The sequence below is a fragment of the Protopterus annectens genome, chromosome 1.part0 (genome assembly GCF_019279795.1).
Source record: "Protopterus annectens isolate FY-2018-M chromosome 1.part0, PAN1.0, whole genome shotgun sequence".
Lineage (NCBI taxonomy): Eukaryota > Metazoa > Chordata > Ceratodontiformes > Protopteridae > Protopterus > Protopterus annectens.
In genome coordinates, this window is record NC_056725.1 from 1486610368 (window position 1) to 1486630684 (window position 20317).

A 20317-nucleotide genomic window follows, 5' to 3' on the forward strand; every position below is an offset into this window, starting at 1 on the left:
AGAATGGACAGCTCAACTTTTCCACAGAGGACTTAAAAATACATCTGGAGCTAAAGAGACTTGAGTTGGAGGCAAATGTTTGGAAATGGAAGCAGCAGAAAGACTGAGACATCTGGAAGCAGAGGAGAAGGAGAGGCAGAGGCAACATGAAAAGGAAATTCTGACTCTTCGCCAGAGTCATGTAGGTAATGGGAAAGGGAGCAACTGAACTGAAGGTCAGTAATTTTCTTCCACAATTTATAGAGGAGGATAATTTTGATAGTTTCATTCATATGTTTGAGAGGGTATGTAAACAGTATGATGTTGACCAAGGGTTCTGGGTACGGTTCCTGACCCCCTTACTCCATGGTAAAGCTGTATGTGTTCTATCCATACTGTCTGATAATGACTTTTTAAATTATAATGTTCATAAGTTCATAGGTTGGTACTAGGCTATCGGCCCTAGGGTCTATACAAGCCTAGCCATAACAATTCCCTGGCTATTTCTTCCTACAATATTTACTTCCCTGGACCCCTGTCTAGCAGGGTGACTGACGTGATCCCTGGGGTGAATTTCCAATCTCCCATCCAATCGTCAAGGTTCCTTTTGAAGAATTGTTGTAAAGTTTTGTTTGCTAGAATTTTTTAAGCTAACACCTGAAGCTTATAGGAAAAGTTTCATGAGCATAGACGCAAGGCAGATGAAAATATGTGTGAATATGTTGCTGAACTAAGTACTTATTTTCATAGGTGGGTGAATGGATGTCAGGTCGCCACTTTTGAAGGGCTGGCAGACCTTTTGGTGAGGGAACAAGCCTTTTGCACTTTGCTTGAGGACATGAGGATCTGGTTAGCTGATAGACAATGCCTAACTGTAGATAAGTTTGGGAAGAAGGGAGACTTACACCTAGAAAGCAGGCCATCCCTGCACAGGAAAGGGACACCCAGTGCTGCTCATGAGTCTAAGGGAACCCATGGTAGGCAGTCCAGACTGCTCCAACAGAATCTTCCAGTAGCAGGGGAAGCCACTAATCTATGTACACACCCAGGACCTATGGTTAAACGTTTTAAATGCAACCAATGGGGCCATGTAGTCCACAGAGGCAAGGTGGGGAACAAACAGTGGGAAAGCCAGTAAGTGGGAATGATAAAATGCCAACAGTAGGTTGTCTTGAGACAGGGGTACCAAACTACCACCCTACATATGTCCTGATAGGGAATGATTTTGATAATGAAGTACTGTGTGTTCATGCAGTTACATGCAGTCAGGCTTGGACATAAACATGTGGGTCTGGTAGCCTGGGGGAGACCCAGACAGACTGCACACTTGCAGCCAGGACTGGTGAGGTGATTACATCAGGGAGGGAGATACCATATAGCAGTGAGACTGAAGGTGAGCCACAGCTGCTTGTGGATACTGATGTTCCTTTGGCCAGAGTGACTGCAAGGGCAGAGCTGAGTAGTAGTAGTAGCCAGGCTGACAGTGAGGCAACTCTGTCAGAGGATACAAGACTTCCTGTGGAAGGAGAGCTGGGAAGGGCTACAAAGAGAGAGAGTTGAGACAGGCTCAGCTCTCAGACCCTACATTACAAGGCCTGAGAGAGGTAGTTAGTGAGGCACCTGATTATCAAGGGAAGGGAGAATCTGTTTACTGGGACAAAGGGTTACTGTATAGAGAGTGGATCCCTGAGGGAGGGCTAGAGGGTGAGAGAATACAGCAGGTGGTAATGCCTAGAGCCTGTCATCTGACACTTCTAGCCATAGCCCATGATATTCCCTTTGCAGGTTATATGGCCATAAAATATACAAAGAGACATAGTATGCAGAACTTTTAGTGGTCTTGGATTTCCAGAGATGTAACAGGGTACTGCAGGACCTGTGAGCAATGCCAAAAGGTAGGCAAGGTAGGAGACAAGGTGAAAGCTCTTTTGATGCCTTTGCCTATGATTGAGGAGCCATTTCAGAGGGTAGCTATGGATATTGTGGGGCCTCTGAGTTCCCCAAGTTCCAATGGGAAAATGTATATCCTAGTGGTAGTCGATTATGCTAGGAGATACCCTGAGGCAGTGGCTCTATCCTCCATTGATGCAGAAAAGGTGGCAAATGCTTTGTTAGAGATTTTCAGCAGGTTAGGTTTCCCAGAAGAAATACTGACCAACAGAGGTGCCAATTTCATGTCAGACCTGCTGGCCTGTCTGTGGAATTACTGTGAGTTAAGCACCTAAAGACCACCCTCTACCATCCCCAGACTAATGGTCTCATTGAGAGGTTAAACTCTACACTTAAGACCATGCTACGGGCATTTGCAGACCAGTTTAAGAGGGAGTGGAACAAATATTTGCCCCATCTGTTGTTTGCTTAAAGAGAGCTGACCCAGGAATCCACAGGTTTTCACCCTTTGAGTTGCTATATGGGCATTGGGTGAGGGGACCTGTAGACTTAATTCGAGATGAATGGGAGAGTGAGTTTGAATCCCACTAGGAGTCTATTGTGACATATGTCTTAAACCTCAGGACAAGGCTCAGGGAACATATGGGCTTGGCCAAGGTGAACCTGCCAGAAGCCCAACAGCAGAAAAAGTTCTGGTGTGACAGGGATGCTCGGGCTAGAGAGCATGCTGTAGGGCAGCAGGTAATGGTTCTTGTTCCTGTCAGACATAACAAGCTGCAAGCAGCTTGGGATGGACCCTGCAAGGTGGTAAGGAAGGTCAGTGATGTTAACTACATGGTAGAACTGCTAGGCAGGAGGCAGTGGTGCAAATTGTACCATGTTAACATGATGAAACCTTAATATGATAGGAAGGCCCTTTTACTGAGTATTTGCAGTGGATTGCAGGAGGAGTCTGAGGAAGATTTGGTGACTGATCTCTTCAGTGAGGCTCGGACTGACACCTCAGTGGAAGGGGTAGCAATGTCCCAGCAGCTATCTCCTACTCAGGTTCGAGAAATCTGAGCAGTGTTACAGGAATATGGGAACATGTTCACTGGGAAACCATGGTGCACCCACCTGATGCAGCACCTGGTGAACAGAGGACCCCAAAGACCTATTAGGCAGGCCCTTATAGGGTGCCTGAGAGAGTCAAACAGACTCTGAGGGAGGAGATACAGGACATGTTGGAACTAGGGATAATTCAGAAGTCCAGCAGCCCCTGGGCCTCCCCAGTGGTGCTGGTGCCAAAGAAGGATGGCATCACCAGGTTCTGTGTAGACTACAGGAAATTAAATAGTCACACAGAGTTAGATGCTTACCCCATGCGTAGGACAGATGAAGCCCTAGAGCAGCTGGGTAGGGCTAAGTATCTTACCACTATTTATCTTACCAAGGATTACTGACAGGTGCCCTTGACTCATGGTGCTAGAGACACGTCAGCCTTTGTGACTCATTTTGGCTTATATGAGTTTACAACGATGCCCTTTAGGATGAAAAGTGCCCCAGTGACTTTCCAGAGGCTGGTAGATCATATCTTAGCAGGAGCAGGAGATTTTGCCCTTGTTTACCTAGATGATATTGCCATCTACAGCCATTCCTGGCAAGAACACCTTCAGCATGTCAGGGAGGTTCTGGGAAGACTACAGAGTAGAGGGTTGACCATTAAGCCCAGCAAATTTCAGGTGGGTATCACAGATGTTTCTTCCTTTGGACATAGAGTGGGGAGTGGTAAGATCAGGCCAGAACCTGCCAAAGTGGAAGCTATTCAGGCATGGCCTGAACCTGTTAGCAAAAAGCAGGTGAGGGCATTTTTAGGGACAGCAGGTACTACAGAAAGTTCATCCCCAGTTATAGTAGCATAGCTGCTCCCCTCATAGGCCTGACAAGGAAAAACAGGCCAGATAAGGTAGTGTGAACCCCAGCATGTGAGCAGAAGCTTAAAGAAGCTTTGGTAGGACCCCCTGTGTTTGCCAGTCCAGATTACAACACGAAATTGTTCTGCAGGTGGATGATCTGAACCATGGGGTGGGGGCTGTACTTAGCCTGAGTTCTGCAGAGGGAGAAAAGCATCCAGTGGTTTTCTCAGTCGTAGGCTCCAACCCAGGGAGGAATGCAATGCACCTGTAGAAAAGGAATGTCTAGCCATGGTGTGGGCACTGCAGAAACTTCAGCCTTATCAGTATGGAAGAAAGTTCACTTAATTACAGATCACAGTCCCCTAACATGGTTACATCGAGCCAACCAGCAAAATGCCAAGTTGCTAAGGTGGACCTTAGGACTGCAAGAATATGATATGTCAGTGCAGCACTGCAGTGAGGTTAGTAATGCCAGCGGAGATGGGCTGTCAAGACAGTGAATGGGGTTAGGTATTCCCAGATAGACTTAACCCTCTCAAGCAACGTTTCTCAAGGGTCACTTGAAAAACAAGCTCAGGTTCTAGGGGGGGTTGTGAAGGCTGCCAGCCCAGATAAATATTTCTAGGTCATTTGTGAATAGTAATATGATTTGTATGATTGCCTTAGAAATGTAAGAAAACTATATGTTCTGTACTGAGCTTCAAGATTGTAACCACAGTGCACCCTGCTGGGAAAGAGCAGAAATGTGTATAAACTACATGCCTATGCAAATGTATGTGTTGATGGTACAGGCTGGAATATACAGAGTTAACTTGCAAACTCTAAGAAAATAAGTGGAACTTATTTATGACTCTGAAGTCTCTGTTTCAGCTCAAAGCATGCACAATGTCTAGAGTTATAGGCTTTCCTATTGTCTGTCAACATAGGTAATTACAGGTTTCCAAAGTAATGGCTTTACAACTTCCAGTTTCTGGCAAACTTCTAGGAGATAAGTGTCAGCTTCTAAGAGATAAGTATTTTCCATAGAGACATGTTAAATTCTGTTGGCATCTGTTTAGCCTGGGGAAGTAGATGCAGGTGTCAAATAGTGATGTCATCTAGCTAACCCAGCAGTAATGTGTATTATTAATTTAAGAACTATCTCAGAGAGAAAGTCTGTGTATTTTGTATTTTGTTCTGGACCTGTAAATATCTCTTCAGCACTTCTCATCTATATCGGCCTGGCTCTAAAAGTAAGACATTTAGGGAATAGTATCTCTTAGAGATAGATAGGAATATAGCAAGAGTAGTCTAGATGTTTTCTGTATTTATGTGAGGCTGTTTATGTGAGACTGTTCTGCAATGTTGTTTTAAAATATTTCCTGTGATTCTGAGCTCTACTGTCACTGTGTTGAGTTAATGTGCATTGTCTTGTGCTTTTATTGTTTATTATTAAATATATTTAAACCTTTTAATTGTGGTTGGTCTGTTTAGAGATATTAGAGCACTTGTATATGTAATTGGTGATACTGTACAGGCCACTCTGGAATAGCCTTAAAAGATCTGGTCACACTTACCATTTCAATAACAGTAACATTACACAGTAGAACTGGTCACCCTTTGGGAAAGGCCTTATAGTAGCTGATAAGGGTGGTTGGTGGCAGGGATATTCTACCATATAGTCTGGGCAGAAGGGGGCATAGCTAGTGAACCTGTGCCAGCCTTCCCCAGGAGTGTCTGTGTGTTTGTATATAAATCATATCTCAAAGTTTGTGTGTCAGTTACTTGGGCAGGGACACGAAGCACTGGTTGGACAGAGAGGGTGCTGGAGGATTTGGCTTGATCATTTGGCTGAGATCCTAACCCTATAGCAGTGCCAGTGGGTAGTCTTATCGGGATCTAGAGAGAGAGGGAGAAACCAGCCCCAGACTGACTGTGATATCTGTGTGCTCTTAAAGGAAACTGTACTTTACTGTGTGTATAATTGTCATCCTCCCAATGTACATGTCACTCACTGCTGTTAGTGGTCAGGATTGAGGCTCCTTGATTACCAGTGCAGGGGCGTCACACTAGCAAATGGACATCAAAGTCTAAACCAACTGTACTAGAAGTAGTGAACATAGTAATGGAGATAAAACAACTGGTGTTGGGATCTTTAGAAAAGGGTAGGAATAAATTATATAGGAAAAAGTGGGAACAATACATACAAGGGAGGAACGAGGTTTAAAAGAAGGCAGGGTTTGAATGAGATATGTAATGTTTGACTGATAATGATTGGGTAGATTATAACTGATGTATAATGTTTGCTGCTAAAATTGTCTCAGTATGGTCTGTGATGTAAAATACTTGCAACTGGGACTGTATCAATTTGGTTTGTTTTCATTTATATAAATGTGTGATTGCCTATGCTGTAAGTGATAATTTAATGAAGATGCTTCTTGATAAAAAAAACAAGAATTACAGGTGATATACTTCATCTTTGAACTGTATACGGCAAAATCCTTTCTATTACACATATGTGTTTATTTATGTATTTATTACAGAATGTTGATTGCACTTTTATATGTGTTGATTGTTAAGATAAAATTTATACTTAGAGTAATTTTATTAAAATTATGGTACTGAGCAGTTAGAAAATAGGTCATACAAGCTAAATTACTGGCATATTTGGTGTATTTCTGTCTTGCAGAAAGTTTCTGGTAAAATAAAGAGCAGTAAATTTTGTGTTTTTCAATATAAGTTTTGCAGTAGGGTATTAGTGGGCTATAGAATTAAACTGCAAATAGTGTATTAAATAAGTTACTTGTAATATTAAGGTAGTATCTAGTAATGAGGCAGAATTTCTAGCAAATTAAGTCATAACAGAGTGTCTGTGGGCAAATTGTATTAATCGGCTGATTCATATAAACTGCTTGTTTTAATATTTTAGTGTAGTGTAAAGACAACTGCCAAGGTACTGAGAAGTCTGAATAATAAAGTTGTCTGCTACTGGATTTTGGCATGGTGTTCTTTTTCAGTTTTGAAATGTTCATATGTGGGTGGTTGTACATAACCATTACATGCATGATCTTTTGAAATACAGTTCAAATTTTTTTTTTTTTAGCTCACTGTTTGGCATCCCAGAAGTGAAAACGATTTGTTGACTTCATATGTACATGCAGAAAACAGGCTTGCTCCCTTGATTGTATATTAGTTCTCTGGGACAGTGTTATTACACAGTTGAGTACAAACATGTCTGATACCAGACAGTAAATAAAAGCTGTTGTTTGACCTGGAGTTCAGGCTAATGATCTTTCTAACTGATACAGTTACAGAGGGGTGGAGAAGCAGTCCTGTAATGCAGATTGCAGTATTAACCATTTCACTTTCAAAGTGTTGCAATATAATACTTTCTTAATGTTAGTTCCTGTTTTGTTTGCTGAGTTTAACTCTAGAACACTAAAGGATGAACCTTCTCTTTTAAACAAAATGCATCGACTGATGTCACTGAGGCTGAAGAAGCCAGTAAATAGCATGTATTTTAAACATAAATTCTTTTTCACAGAAGAAAAAATTGAGAAAAATATTAAAGCCTGATATGTTATCGTGCATTTTTCTTTGTGTGGTAATCCTTATACCCTCTTGCCTGATTCACAGATGGTTTATGATAAAAGGCCTGCTTAATGCTGTATTTCTGATTTATTATTTATTTATTGACATTTCTTTAATGGGTAAGTTCAGCTGGGCAGGAACCCATTGTCAGTGGAGGCTCAGGTTGAAAAGTTCCACAGAATATAGATTACAACAGTTGGTCAATAGCACTCACAGTAAAATATACAATGCTAAGAGAAAAATGTAATCATCAAATCAATGTATAGAAAATGTACACATATGAGCTAAGAAAGTATAAAAAAAGAAAAAGTATATATATATAAGATAAATGCAAAATCAGTATGAAAATAAAAGGAAAAAAATGGTAGTACTGATGTCAGAAGGTAGATGTTCCCCTCTGCAGAGTCACACAAGAGAGGAAATATTTAATTGAGCTTATTAAACAATAGATTGGTGAAGAAGGAGAGGGTTGTAGGCCAATACAGGCCACTAGGAGAATCAGAAATATTGGTCTGAGACAGGTTAAATAAGAGAGTTAGCATAAAGAATATGATGATATGAAAAAAGAGAAGTTTTGGTATTCGCCTGGAGTGGTACAGGAACATACAAGAACTGGAAATGACTCCCTTTAGTACAGGCTTGAATGAATGCTAGGTTTTGACCTGATAGGGGTTGGGATGGTCACACAATTGGAAAATAAGCTGTATCCATTAGATTTCTTTTGTTTATAAATTTCAAGTACTTGTTTGTCAGTTGAACAGATGGGTTATATATTACTTTGTGTACTTGCAGAAGTTGTGTGAATGCTATGTGTGGGTTAATTCAAGCCAATTTAGTGCTTTTAGTACAGAACAGTGACAGGTATGGTAAGTTTGATTAGCTACAAATCTTACTTTGTTAAAGCATTGTTCTAGTTCTTAATTCGTAAATGCTGGCATACCATAGGAGACCTAACAACTCACTAGTTCAAAATTAGTTGATTCTAAGCATATGTACAGCTAACTCAGTATCACTTTTAAAACATTCAGCTATTGATTTGTCAGTGTAATTTTAACCACTTTAGTTGATAAAAGGATACATGATTTAATCTCAGAATGTGACAATCACTATGTACTCGTTTAAACTGTTATATTGACGAACTTTTATGACTCAGTCAAAGCAGCCAGTGAAATAGTCAGCATAACATAAAACGTAGCAATACCAGTGCATTATTTTAAATAGTTTAGATCTCTCCTTGTAAATGATTTCAGATGTTATGTATTGATATTGAGTGTTAACTTTGGTCACTCTGCAGGCATCTAGGATAAAATATTTGTGAATGGAAATATTTGTGAATTTATAAGCTACCTGAACTGTACTAGCTACATTCACTAAACATTTAGAAATATAGGCTTTGTAACACTGAATAAAAAATAATTTGATAAAAGTAAACTGACTTGTCGAGAGGTGACAAGCATGATAGTGAATTATTATATTTAGAGTACATATGTAGGAGTTCCTTAAAGCTGAGTAAAATGTAATTGCTTTTACCAAAGCAGGAATAAATGGTATTTTTAGGACTAATACTTAAGAAGGGTACTGCAGGTGAATGATTAGTGTAATTTTAAGAAATAATATGTAGGAGGACTTACCTTAGAGTCTGTATGTGGCCTGGTTTTAAGATTGTTTAGAAAACAGTAGTGTGTGATGTGTATCCATTTCAAGTGTCATGGGTTTAGTGTGATGCCTTGCATCCCAATGTTTAAAGTCTGATCTACAGCACAAACATAGACGCACACACACACGCACACACACACACACACACACACACACACACACACACACACACACACACACAAAATGAACTGACACATCATGCATGCATATCTAAGCCACCCTACTTTCTGTGAGAGGGTGGTATGGGAACCACAGAGTCAGATGACCAGATGTGATGTCATTCTGTAATCAGCACTGAGATTGTACTTGAATACTAGTGCATACCTCTCAGCTGTACAGATCTTTGCAGAATGTCCAGATTTTTCCCTCATATTTTGATCCATTTTTCATAAAATTGTGGTCTTCTTGAAAATCAGTGACAAATCAAGATTGAAGTCAGAAAATAATGAGAGACATTTGAGTTTCAGAATTCATACCCTGCAGAAAATGTATGCTAATGCAAAACCAGTTATTCTATCAACTTTTAAGTTTGCAAGTGCAATATTTAAAAATTGTGCCTATTTTTGGACCTTTGTGCCCCCATTATTAATGGCTTTGTCCAGATTTCTTGCTCTAAGAAGTTGAGAGGTATGCTAGTGAGATATGTGAGGAGTGCACTCTGCTTTTGGACCTGACAAGACACTCATCCATTTTCATCTTGCCATGCTTTAATAAGTAACTAGGGGACAGTAATTCTTCAGTCAGTAAGAAAAATATAGTGAGATTAGCTAAATGTTTTTTTCTGTATCTGTCTGGGTCTTTCCATCTTTGTTATTTTTTGTATTTCCTGTGATTGAAACTCTGGTGTTTATTATAAAGAGATATTCAGTGTTTTCATGTTTTTTTATTCATTATTAAATATATCTAAACCTTTCATTGTGGCTGGTCTTTTAGAGTACTTGCATTTATTTAGTGGCACTGTGGCTCCACATTCCTGAAAGTCTTGCTGCTTGGTTAACCACTACCATTTGTGTAAGTATTAATTTTAATAAGTGTAATTGGGTGCCTGGTTAAGAGCTTTAAAGTAGCTGGCTTTGGGTGTTCTGCTGGCAGTAAATCTACCTTATAGTCTTTGTGGACGTGGCAGAACAGTTAAGCTGTGTCAGCCTTTCCCAGGTGTGTGTGTGTGTGTGTGTGTGTGTGTGTGTGTGTGTGTGTGTGTGTGTGTGTGTGTGTGTGTGTGTGTGTGTGTGTGCATGAGTGCATGAGTGTGTGTGTGTGTGTGTGTGTGTGTGTGGATCTACCTCATAACACCAACAAACGAAAACACCGACAATGAGATCACCGACACCACAACACCGACACTTGAAAAACACGAAAGTTCACATGCCCGACAAACCACAATCCTGACAGTCAACAAAACTAAACAAATCCATTTCCGAAAAACACACATACAACACAAGCACAGCAGAAACCTTACAAACCTACACTAAACCTTACATTCAAAATTATCTATGCACTAACCTTAACCCAAACCCTAACCCTAAGGTCCATCACTATCGCACACTTACCTTACCTGCACCCTAACCCTAAAGTCCGTCACTATCGCACACTTACCTTACCTGCACCCTAAAGTCCATCACTATTGCATACTTACACAGTCGCTCTCGTTTTGCATGTCGGTGTTTTCAGCGTCGGGATTCCGAACTGCTGATTATTTCCGTTGTCGGTCTTATGGTGTCAGTCTTCTCGTTGTCGGTGTTTTCAGCTTTCGTTGTTCTCAGGTAGAGCTGTGTGTTTGTGTGTGTGTGTGTGTGTGTGTGTGTGTGTGTGTGTGTGTGTGTGTGTATCAAATCTCAAAGAGAGTTTGTGTGATAGCTACTTTGAACAGGGACACTGAGAGTGCTGAATTCACAGAGAGGGTGCTGAAGGACTTGGCCTGAAAAATCTGGGTAAGGACTCAGCTCTATAGTAGTCAGTGGGAAGTCTTATTTGAGGCCTGGACAGAAAGCCCAGCCCCAGGACTGGAGTGTGCATTTTCTGTTTGCTCTTAAGGGAAATTGTGCTTGGTACAGAGAGTTGCATCTGAAAATACTGTATGTGTCTATTTTTCTCACAGTGAATGTGTCCAGTGGTGAGGATTGAAGCTCCTTGATCAAACCCCAGAGGAGGGACGTCACAGGGACTTTAGGCTATGCCTGTGGCATAGGTAATTCTTTGGCAGTACATTTTACTGTGCCTCTACTAAATGGTGCTGTTTAGTTTTAGGCACCATACTTTGAGCTTCAAGTTTCATAAGACTAGTTGCCACACAGTATGCCCACTTGTCATGCATGTTGTCACACATTATGCTGAGGAAGAGTTATGAAGTATGTGTGCATTAACTAAAATATTATGTTACCTGGACAATAAAACTTATAAAATCTAGTATGTAAATCTTTTGCATACTTGTGCTCACTCAGCTTTCAGATATTGTTCTTATTCATATGTTTGATTTTTACCTTGAGTCTGCTATACAATGTTGTCTTCAGCTTGGGTCATATCACAGAACTGTCATTTGTTATCAGTACACTTTTCTCTTTATCAAGTTATGGGCAAATGGGCAGTGAAAAGAACTGACGGACTATAATAGATGACATAATGGGAAAGGTATGACACCCTTTCAATAAGATTGTCAATATTAAGGGAAACTTCAGTGTAAAAATGTACATGATAAAAGATAAAGATGGGCGAGATGTAGCAAAAGAAGTTGATATGAAGATTAGGTACCAGGCACGGACAGCAGAATTTATATAAGAACAATCTTAACATCAATGACACCTATGATAATATCTCATCTGATCTAGAGCAAAATATCCCGAAGAGTGAAGTCAAGTGAGCTCTAGAAATCCTTGCTAATAAGGAGGCTGTGGGAATTAATGGAATTCCAGCTGAGATGATGTTCTTCATGTTTCACTGTTGCAGTCATTACATTCGGGTTATCTGCTTGCAGTTAGTCCTCAGTCGGCCTGATTAACAAAGTCTTGGGTCCTACGTCGGTTGCTGTCTCTTCTTCCATGATGTCAGGTCATCAGTGGTATAAAACATGCAGCCGAAGTCATTGCATCTGTCTTTCTTGCCGTGCGGTGCCCAAAGCAGAAGCAGTTCGCAAGTGCCGGTCGGCCAACTCCTGAAATTTTAGTTTTCGAGTTTCAGAACTGAAGTCATCAACTAAAAGCTAAGTACCCCGTTGAGGGAAACTTTTTCTTGCTCTAAACCAACGTCAGTAAAAGTAAATAATTGCATTTTTTGTGGAAAGCAAATACCTCATAAAGATTTTCATTCGTACTGTATTCCTTGCCTAGGCCTTTACCATGACGTACCTTGCTGTCAGTTTTGTGCCTTATTTAAACCACAAACTATTCATCGTCGGTATATTTGCACTTCTAAATTTTTTGGTGCTCGGTTCAATTATCCTGATATGTCTTCATTAAGCCATCCGACTACAGACATTCCGAAGAAACGCAAAGATAAAGACAGAGCAGACCGCCCTGTTCGCCGGTACTCAGTGAGATGCTTTTGCAGCCCCTGATACCCACTACTTCAGATTTGCAGGCCTCTACTGAGACCCATTTGGAGTCCGGTATGCTGCGAGATGCTTCAGCTGTGGAAACTGCAGATGTCTCTACCTTGGATGGGTCCAGAGCCGCTGTGCAGGCACCGGCTTCTGAGGGTGTATTCCGGCCTTCTGACTTACATATTAAACCAGTGCCATTTTTTTCTTCAAGGCCTAGAACTCGAACCATGCCTAGAAAACTGATGCCCAGACCGCATGGTCAGGCCTCTATGCCTAAAGAACAAATGATAAGAATGACTGAAGACCTTATTATTTTAATCAGAGGAAGCCAACCTTCCCTCTCTAAGAGACCTAGGACTGAGTTTGCTTATGATACGTCTGACCAGGATTCTGAAATTTCTGTTTCCTCTGATGACCAGGATTTAAACTTATCTACCTATGAGGATTCTGATGCTGAGGACTCTGTTTCCTCTGCTTCCCCCCCAGAGGATTTCTCTTTTGGTGAAACCTTGCATACTATGAGAGAGCTTTTTCATTGGGAAAGTCAGGATTTCTCTGATTCTAAAAAGAGGCTTAGGGATTTCTTACTGCTGCCCCAGCACAGACCTTTAGCTGTACCTCCTGTACTGGACATTGTTGATGATGCCTTTTCAGAATCTAGCATGGCCCCTGACTCTCTACTTCCTGCTTCCAGAAAACCTGATAGATATTACAGGGTTCCTGACTCTCACAAGTTCCTTTTAAAAAATCCTACTGCGGATCCTGAAACCATTTCACAGGGAGCCAAGGGCATTAAAGCTACTACTGCCAAAAATCCTACTCCCTCTGATAGAGACTCCAGGGCGCTGGACAGATGGGGTAAGAAGGTATACATTTCTGAAACTTTGGCCATTAGGGCTTTGAATTGCCAGTTTCATATGTTAAAGTATCTGCTGCATATTATTGGATTAGTTAAACAGAAAATGATGTTGACTCCTGATTGTGCTGAAAATAAGGGTTTACAGGATTTTTAAGATGTTATCCCGTTTGATTCTCAGCTAGAGCGTCTTCTGTGGGGAGGCATACGTAAATGGGGCGTGCCTTTGTTGAAGGTTGTGCGTCTGAGCTGGTAACCCGGTACGTAAAAATTCACTACCAATCATTAGTGGACCGGAGTTCCGCTGTGGCAGCCCCTAACCGGGAAAAGCAGAAAGACACAAACAAACAAACAAACAAACAGGATTTTTAAGCATTCTGCTGAACAAGTTGGCAAACATACATTGCAATGTGGTTTTGATTCACTAGAGGCATCTTGCAGGGCTGTGGTAACTGGGTCTGTACTTAGAAGGCATGCTTGGCTTAAGGAACAATCCTTGCCAGATTATGTTAAAGTGAAATTACTGGATGCTCCCTTAAATCAGGACCATCTGTTTGGCAAGAAGGCAGAAGAAGTTCTTAAAACAATGGAGGAAAAAGCTACATCTATGCAAACTGTTAAAGATTTTTTTACAAGTACAACCTCCAAGATTTAGTAGGCATTAGCCTTCTAAGAACTGGTCCTTTCCTGCCTCTTCCAGACCTTCTCAGACAAACCCAGATCCAGCAGAGCACCCAGGCTTCAATCCCAGGGGTCGCACAGGACTAAACAATGGGGAAAGATTGCACTTCATGCAAAGAACTGGGGACTCATTACCCAGGACAAATGGGTTTTAAATATAGTGTCCCAAGGATACAGATTTCACTTCCACATCACAACAACAAGCGGTTGTCTGGATCAACCTCCAAAGCAGTGGGCAGAGGCCCAAAAGCAAGTACTCTCTATCTTAAGCATAGGGGTTATTCAGTTGGTACCAGAAGAGAAAAAGGGACAAGGTTTCTACTCGAGATTTTTCCTGGTACCCAGAAAAGACAATTCATGGTGTCCTATCCTGGACCTACCTGCTCTAAACAACACCTTTGTGATTTTCAAAAAAAAGATGCAACACTAAATTTAAAGGAAGCATACCTGCACATCCAATCAGGGAGTATTGCAGAAGATACCTATGCTTCAAAGGAGGCTACACGCATTTTCAGTTCTCTGCACTGCCCTTTGGCTTATCTACTGTGCCCAGGGTATTCACAAAGTGCCTAGCTCCAGTCATTGCATTTTGCAGGCAAAGAAATATTCAAATATACCAATACCTAGACGATTGTCTAATTCAGGCAGAAAACCAGGACATACTTTTGAATCATCTGGCTTTTGTACAAAAGGTGCTAACTTGTCTGGGGTACACCATAAATGAAAATAAATCACACTTGTTACCCTGTCAACAAATTATATTCCTGGGAGAAAGCTTGAATACAACTTCCCAGATGGCTTTAAATCACAAACAAAAAAAATAAAACACTACTTCAACCTAAAAACAAGTGGTCACAAAAACCCTGCTATCAGCAAGGCAAATACTACAAGCCTTGGGGTTCATGGCCTCCTGCATTATTCTAATTCCATATGCAAGACTGCATATGAGGAAACTACAATGGTATCTAAAAAGCCTATGGTGTCAACATTCTCAGGATCTAGAAGCAATGATTCCTATCATTCCTTGTCTACGCCTAGAGTTCCTTTGGTGGGCAGTGGCCTGCCACCAAAACAAGGGACTACCATACACACTACCCCCTGCCGCCCAAACCCTAACAGCAGACACATCAGACTATGCATGGGGGAGTGCACCTGGCAGGGAAGTGCATTCAGGGCAAATGGAACCCAATTTAAATACACAGTCACATCAATCATAAAGAAATGTTAGCTGTACAGAATGCTCTGACAGCCTTCAAGGACCACATTCTTCCAGGACAATTAATGGTAAAGACGGACAACACCAATGTTATGTACTACATAAAATTGCAGGGGGGTACACATTCTTACCCCCTCTGCAGACTAGCCATGGCATTGTGGAACACAGCTTTGAGCTACCAAGTACATCTGCAAGCTCAATTCCTGCCAGGAAAACTAAATACACTGGCAGATGGACTAAGCAGAACCCTCATGGACCCACACGAGTGGAAACTGGAACCAAGGATTTTCAACATGTTGACAAGTAAATGGGGGAGCCCAGATATAGACCTGTTTGCCTCCCACCAGAACTATCAATTGGAAAAATTCTGTGCAAGGGCTCCCCACAGACAAGCTTAACAAGGATGATTTTGATTGCACCAGCCTGGCCACGCCAATACTGGTACCCCCTCCTGTGCAGTGTGTCACTGTTGGCCCCATGGCACCTGCCTCAGACTTCTGCCCTGCTGTCTCAGCAGGAGAACCAGATTCTGCACCCTCAGCTTCAAACATGGAATCTAACAGCCTGGCTAATTACCTAAGCTCTCCTTTACCATCCCTTAGTAAACCAGTGATGGATGTCATTTTAGAGGCAAGGAGGCCTAGTACTAGAAAATCTTATGCTGAAAAATGGAAAAGATTCTGTGCCTGGAACCAATCTCAAGGGATGAGCACAGCAGTGCCCAATTTACCTCAGATTTTACAATACTTAACTGAGATGCTTCACAAGGGCCTGTCTTTTTCCTCAATAAAAAATCACACCTCAGCCATTTCAGCTCTTTATAACACAGGGCCTCCCCTCTTCTCTCTTCCACTGCCCAAGCAGTTCCTCAGAGGGGCCAAAAATTTAAGACTACCCAGGAGAGCTCCAACTCCAGCCTGGGACCTTAACTTTGTATTGGAGAAACTCACCCTTCCTTCTTTCAAGCCAGCTGCTACTGCAGATTTAAAATTCCTTTCTTGGAAAACAGCTTCCCTTTTAGCCATCACTTCAGCAAGAAGGGTATCTAAATTACAGACCCTTATGGCAGTGGAGCCTTTCATCATCTTTCATGTGGACAGAGTGTCCCTCAGGACCAATCCCTCTTTCGTGCCAAAGGTGGTATCCAGTGTGGTCTTTAATCAGTCCATTCATTTGCCTACCTTCTTTCCTAATCCACAGAACAAAGGGAAATGAATACGGCACTCCTTAGATGTGCACAGACAACTTAGATTCTACTTGGACAGGTCTAAACCTCAAAGGAAATTTGAAAAACTGCTGGTGGCATTTGCTGCAGGGACAGAGGGGAAGGCTATTTCAAAGTGAACTATCTCCAAATGGATAGGCTATTGCATTCACTTCTGCTATAAGCACCATGGAAAACCTATCCCACAGGGGATCAGATCCCACTCAACCAGGGCTGCATCTGCCTCTACAGAGATGTACTTACCAGGTACATCCTAGAAGCTGCTACCTGGAGTTCTGTACATACTTTCACCAAGCATTACCATTTGCCAATTTTCTCTAAATCCAGAGCTGGCTTTGCCACTGCAGTTTTGCAGGGCCTTATAGTTGATCCTAATGCTATCTAAATTCCTCCTCCCATCCTTAGCTTTGGGAATCTACCCAAATGTAATGACTGTAACAGTGAAACATGAAGAACATAGTACAGTTGTGTACACTTACCATAAATGTAGATGTTCGAGTGTATTCACTGTCACAGTCCTGGTTACCCTCCCTCCAGCCCTCTGGCTTCATTTGGCTATACCTCTTCTCTCCTTTTCAATGCTTAAAAGCTTTCTGGTGTATTTGCTTTTTTGTTTGAGGTATAACCTTGTATATTTATAGATTGACTTGCTTCCCATTGGGGGACACCTGACATCTGGGGTAAGAAAAACTGATGTAATGACATCGGCTGCATGTTTTATACCCCTGATGACCTGACGTCACGGAAGAACAGACAGCAACTGAAGCAGGACCCAAGACTTTGTTAATCAGGCTGACTGAGGGCTACCTGCAAGCAGATAACCTGAATGTAATGACTGCAACAGTTAATACACTTGAACATCTACATTTATGGTAAGTGTACACAACTGTACTTATAAAATCCTACATTCTGTGTTTCTCAAAATTTGCTAACAAATAGGAAGTCACTTCATGGCCATTGGACTGGAAGTTGACAGTTTATATTCCAGTCCCAAGAAAGAGCAATGCTGAAGAGTACTCAGATTATTAAATAGTTCAGTTGAGTTCACAAAGTAACAAGGTAATATCTAATATCTTGTAAGCAAGAGCCCAGAATTATACAGAACAAGAATTGTAAAATGTATATGATGCTTTTTGAAGAGATGGTCATAGAAGAGGCCAATTACTATCATTCACTTGGTAACACTGAAAGCAAATGTATTTCTACTTCAGTGAATATTGTATGTCATTGATTGTTGGGTATTAACAAACTGTGTCACATTCACAAAGAAATAGGAATAACAGTTCACTTTATCTGCCTCCAGAGAAATCTGTATGGAGACCAGTAAGCAACAATTAGAACCTAATAAGGAATATAAAAACAATACTTGGTCAGTAGTCACTGGACCATAAGATACCCACATAGATATGTACATACAAATATTTCAAGCATGTGCATTAATGCCCTTCTAGCCTCCCGTTATATGTGGTGTAATAGGTGTCCAGGCTGTTCTTAAGAATATCTAACTAGTACTTGTTTTAATGTAATTTGGTGGTCTGTTCCATGCATCAGCTACTCTGTCAGAGAACCAATTAGTACACTTTTCATTCCTATAGAATCTTCTACATAGGTTGTCTTGTAATTCTGTACTACTTTTTGATAACCCAAATATTCTCAGAGATAGTTGTCAATGCCCAATATACCTGAATAAGATCTCCTCTTAGATATCAATAAGAGATCCTGTACAAGTTCAGATATTTTAGTCTTTCATAATAATTTAAATATTCACATCCATGGATGCCCTTGGTATATTTATGCTGTAGTCTTTCCAGTTTACTTAGGCATATACATCGTTAAGCAAACACACTTAAAAGTTCTTGACACCCGTATCAGTTATTTAATAATGTTGAACTCCCAAATCAAGCGGGGCCATAAATGATAACACTAGTGGGACTTGTGTATACCATTCCAGTCATCAAGACTAACCTTAAAGGCAGCTAAACTATCTATCCATCTGATTTTATATATTTTGCATTTCATAACTGGGAAAGTCAGACTGGGCATAATCCCTTTTCATAGGAGGCCCAAGGAGAAAAGCTTCAGAAAAGTATACAGTAGAGCTTAATGTTTTGGTACAGTTTGTTAAGAAAAAAATGCAGTCTTGGGATTCAATAAACTCCATGTAGGCTCAGCGCAAAGCCTACACAGAGTTTACGTGTCTGCATAATGAGCAGCAGTGCTAATTGCTTATGCATGCTATTCACTGGGCTTAAATGTAAACAAGCCCGGTTTTGTGTCTAGCCAGGAAACAGTTTAAAGCAATACGATTACCTGCAGATATGTACACCTGTTTATCTATAGGCAAACTTAGCCCTGCAGGATTGCACAAAAAGCCACAATGACTACCAGGGTTTTTAATAAATCAATCTGTACAGTTCCAACACATTACATAAAAGTATATACAGTGCAGAGTAGTGTGCAAACCTTTTTCAGGCATACTGAATAAAATTTTTGCAACTGATCGCCAAGAGTACATAGACTGCATTAGAAGTAATTATTCAGGGCAAGTGTGTTATTGAAAAGAGACACACAGATGAATTGCAGGAATGAACATGGGGAAAGGACAGTTGAAACATGGTAATGCACAGCAGATAAGGGCATGTCAATGTACGTATACCACAAAGAAAAGACAGCTGTGGCATTAGTAGTAGTCACATATGCACATAATACTATACGTACTGCTGTGTACACCTCTTGTGTGGGTGCAGTCATATCATCACACAGTTGTATATTATGTGACTGTCACACAAGGTGACATATCAAGTGAAGTGGATTCTTTGTGATATATGCATCCTGACATTAACAATGGAGAGAACATTTGTCAAGGACAGTATATACAGTCTGGGTTAGGTGCATATTGGGAAGCTGTGCAAAATTAGTTGCCTGAATATGAATTTAATGTCAGCATAGGTCTCGACCAAGCAGGACACATAGCAACAGGCTCATGGGCAACAGTAGATAGAATGATGGACAATATCAGAATATCACAATTAATTCCATGTCTTTCACATAATATAAATGATTGTGAGTGACTATAGCTGGATCTGCAAAAACACACTTGTACAACTCTCCTGATTTGCCAGAAATCTGTGAGGTGAATCAAGGGCACCTTTCTCAACATTTAACATCTGATGGAGGTGTTAGGAGGAACACTGTTACACCTCCTTTTGAAGTTATGAGCAATACTTGCTAGTTGACAGGAGTGCATGGCATATATGTGGGACAATCCATATTGTTACGAATGTAACCCATACCATCAATGTTGTCAGTCAGCTATGTATTTAATGTGTGCATCACAGGAACAGGTATCACACATGCATTTTGTATAATACCTTGAAGTGGATTCCTCACCATCAACAACTAATGGTTATGCAACAAAAACATAGGTGGATATGGCCAATAAGATAAATGGGAGCTCACTGTGGCAAATATGATACACTTGAGTAACTCATCCCTGGAAGATGTGTTGGGAGATTCATGAAAAAGAGTGCATTGTACTTGTTATTGGTGTGATGAGGGCTGAGAACTATGGAACTATAATGCCCTTTGATGTGGATGTCCCGTACTTACTCAGGAGTTGTGTTACATACAAGGGAGTAGTCAACACTGTGGGGACATGCTGGTAGACATTCCACCTACCATCTACGTGAATACATAGGTCACATGCCACTTGGTTTGCTCATAGGAGTGTGCTGTCTATATTATAATTAGCTTGTGCATTTACTTTTATAAAGGAACTAATCCCTGCATGATTTTGGTTCATCTACTGTGTCCC

The 20317-nt window shown here is 41.0% G+C and overlaps 1 protein-coding gene across 1 annotated transcript in view; it reads left to right on the forward strand.

Annotated features, from left to right (window-relative positions):
• Positions 1-20317, forward strand: part of TTPA (alpha tocopherol transfer protein) — a 1432408-nt gene that overhangs the window by 420330 nt on the left and 991761 nt on the right. The gene's annotated exons all lie outside the window — the stretch shown is intronic.